The 3,521-nt window shown below is 35.3% G+C and overlaps 1 long non-coding RNA gene across 3 annotated transcripts in view; it reads right to left on the bottom strand.

Annotated features, from left to right (window-relative positions):
• Positions 1–38: 38 nt before the first annotated feature.
• Positions 39–3,521, bottom strand: part of LOC119591584 — a 4,757-nt gene continuing 1,274 nt past the window's right edge. For 2 of the 3 annotated variants that reach the window (XR_005230361.1, XR_005230362.1), the window contains exons 3-7: positions 2,968–3,180; positions 2,430–2,498; positions 1,891–1,951; positions 604–653; positions 99–456 (exon numbers count right to left, since the gene is read on the bottom strand). This is a non-coding gene — a long non-coding RNA (uncharacterized LOC119591584). Of the gene's footprint in view, positions 457–603; positions 654–1,890; positions 1,952–2,429; positions 2,499–2,967; positions 3,181–3,521 lie in introns of all 3 variants that reach the window. The other variant, XR_005230363.1, reaches the window with a different exon arrangement.

The raw sequence follows: 3,521 nt of genomic DNA, 5'->3' as shown, positions 1-3,521 counted from the left end.
ATTTCATAGGCTTGGGTATCCTGTTTATAACTTTATAATCCTTTTTAGGGTCAAGTTCACTTTTATTTACAACCTTAGAAGGCAAAGTAACCAAAGAATGCAGCTTCACCATTTAAGAACCGTAACAGGTCAATTTAAGGCCTGTCCATATAGGCAGGAATGACTGGCGGAAACAGCTAAATTCATTTTCTCGCCCGTGACGACACCTGAACAGTTCACTGCTGGTGTCTACCGATCTTGTGCACCTGTGTGGCCAGGCCTTTAATGGTTATTGGGATAAAGAACCTTGGGTTATTGGTAATATTTTGTTCTGGTTGTGTTGTGTTATACTTTTTCATATGAATAGTCTTATCCAACTGACTTGGGGGCAATCATACTGCATGGTTTACCATTATTCCAGGTTAATACATCTTGTAACAGCCAATCTCTTCATACATAACCACTTGTGGATATAGACTGCATGGGGAAAAGAATTCATGATCAGTCATGTGCCAATTACCTAATACAAGAGTCTTGCAGAAAAAGAAAAAAACCAAGAATATATACATTTTTTTTATTTAAAATTAAATGTACAAGACGTTACACAAGATAAGTACATCTTACCCTGGCACACTTATTCTTCACTTCTGCTTTTTATGTCAACTGCCACAATGCTGGAATGGAAAATTTGCTATTTAGTAAACTAGTTGAAAGGTAAATCCCATTGCATTCAACATTCTTATTCATCAGATGATTATGTACTAATTTATTACAACTGGATCATGGTAGTTTCACTCTGGGAAGCTTACTAAAGACATTTTCTTAATATTCAGCCATCAAGGTCATACAATTTATACCAAATCAACACATTTTTATATGTCAAGTCTAAACCTGCCTTTATCAAAGAGAAAAAGGCAAAATGGCTTCAACTTTTTCATCTTGTCCATTAAAAAAACAAGTAAACAGTAACAGTTTCCTTGGTACTAGAATGGACTAGTTAGGGCTATTAACTATCAAAGCACAGGCTGCGATCTAACTAAAAAGACTCGTGCATATTGCACATGTTCAAATTTACGTACAAATTTCATGCATTACAGTAAAGACTGCTTTTGAATCATTTTCCAGTTTCAAAATCTTTAAAGATAGACTTGCTGCCATGTGAATGTTAAATCAGATCAAATATAATGCTTCATAATTACTTTTATATGCAATACTTGTCCCATAATATTGAGCATAAAACAATCAAAGTGAGGTTTTCAAAGCCCTTTCTTTACAATCAGAAAGACATTTCCTTGTTCACTGTATGGAATATCTATACAGACCAGCAAACTACTTTCCATCAACTACCTCTTTGTTGGCATTTAATACATTCATCCACTGGAGAGCTGTAAAACTAAAAATTTGGCCTTCAAAGTAATCACTTTCTATGGGACAAACAAGGCCTACATAAAAAAAAAAAGGCAGTTTACCCAAAATATACTGCAATACTAACCCTTGTAAAAGCATTTGAAATTCTTTAGGATATTGCAGAAATCAAGCTGTTACCTTATGCAAGATATAATTTTAATGGCATAAATACTTGACATTTCCCCCCCCCCCCCATCAAGAAACTATTTTACAGCATTGAGATTCCTAGTCCTAAAGTACTGACCATAAGTTCACCCATTCCAAACCTATTACTAGTTTCTTGGTTCATGCTAGACAAGAGCAGAAAATCCCCGATGCTTACAGTATACCATTCTTTGTTATCCCCCCCCCCCCTTACATAAGAACCTTAGCATTTCCACAGCTTTTAGAAACGGTCCCTTAACATGAATCAAATCACCATTTACAGGAATCCAAGACCAGATTAGGGAGATTTTCAGTACATGCAGAAAAATGGATATTGAAGAAACCTTATAAAATACTTACCAAATTTGCTTCAATAACCATCCATCAAACATCTCTTGGGCCATTGTCATCTTGGGATCTGCTGGTTTTGAAGAGTAATCTTTTGAAAATTACAAGTATATAAAACTTATTTCATATAAATTAAAGATGCAAACATGTCAAGTATCACCACTTGCTTTCCTCAGAGGTAAAGGAGGCAACGTATATCAACTTGTTTAATCTTGTCCATTTTCTACGCCCAAAGAACAAGAGGTATTTTCTGGGTTCTAGCATGGACAAAAATTATAATCAGTCTCAGTGAAGTCAAAGAAATTTAATGTATATCACCATCATACTTTAATTGGACAATTGAGTCCACAAATCTTCAGTTTTGCCAGCCCAAGTTAAAAATCTTTTAATTACAAGAGATCTAAATGGAAAATTTTATGGTAGAGGAAATTAACTTGGCTAAAAAATATATAAAACAAATTACTTTTCATTACATTTTCTTAATCATTCCCTTCCATCTGAAGTACAAGATCCATGAAATATGTGTAGTCTATGGATGTAATGATGCTTACCTACTACCCACATCCTCAGTGTTCATGGTAGGTGTCCCTCTACATTTCCTTTCAGTCCTGTTGCAGCATCTGGTAGAAGAAACGAGGTTCAAGAAATCAAGGAATCCATTTGGAGAGAAGACCAAAATTTGAATAATAATCTTTTTCATGTCAAATCATATAAAGCCAACCTCCTCATAAGAAAGAGGACAGCAGTACCGACTTATTGATCTAGTCCACTTCGAAGCCCAAACAAACAAAGGATTATCTGGGTACTAGGATGGACAAATACAGGGAAAACATGTGGAAACTGTACTACTTAAAACATGTCCTTACATTTCCAATTGTGCATTTATGGGGCATTAAACCTTTGATAAGGTTTACAAGGAAACTAATTCAGAGGGAAACATACTGAATTCTACCACTTAAAATATAGATGCTTTCCATTACTTATATTCAATTATAAAATGTCATGCTATAGAGTATTAGTTGAAACAAATTGGAGAATTTGCTCCAACAAATTCTTGAACATTCCAATCAGTTTAGTAACTATACTTACAGTATTTTACATCAAGAACTCTTGCTTGCAAGGGTCAGGATGATGCCATCTTCAGATGGCATAAGAGTTCTCTGCATTTCCAACCTTGGCGTGTGGCAGGCTTGAACCACTTCAAAGACTCCATTGCATTGGTCCTCTTGTGCACCAATTCTAGGAAGTCATTGTCAACTTATCAAGTCACTTTCCATTGCCGATGAATAGTCTTGGATGTGCCTGTTTGCAACAATCATATATTACTTTCACATTAAGCTAATAATCACCTCAATACTCAAACAATTTGCAGAAGTTTGTCAAGTATCTGCCTTCGCTTTCCACAAAATCAAGGGAGGCAAAGATCATCAACTTTGTTAATCTTGTCCATTTTCTACGCCCAAAGAACAAGAAAAGCTTTTTGGGTTCTAGCATGGACAACCATTTGGATAACCTAAGCTCAGAATACCATTCTATTCCAGCTCAAATGAAATCCTACAACTAAATACTATAATACTATGCAGTATTCCTATTCAGGTCCTACCTGTCAAGGCCTAAAATATTGTCTAGGTCCTCAATTTTAT

The sequence above is a fragment of the Penaeus monodon genome, chromosome 28 (genome assembly GCF_015228065.2).
Source record: "Penaeus monodon isolate SGIC_2016 chromosome 28, NSTDA_Pmon_1, whole genome shotgun sequence".
Classification (NCBI taxonomy): Eukaryota; Metazoa; Arthropoda; class Malacostraca; order Decapoda; family Penaeidae; genus Penaeus; species Penaeus monodon.
Note: the sequence above shows the minus strand (reverse complement) of the source record. Positions and strands in the feature narration are given on the sequence as shown.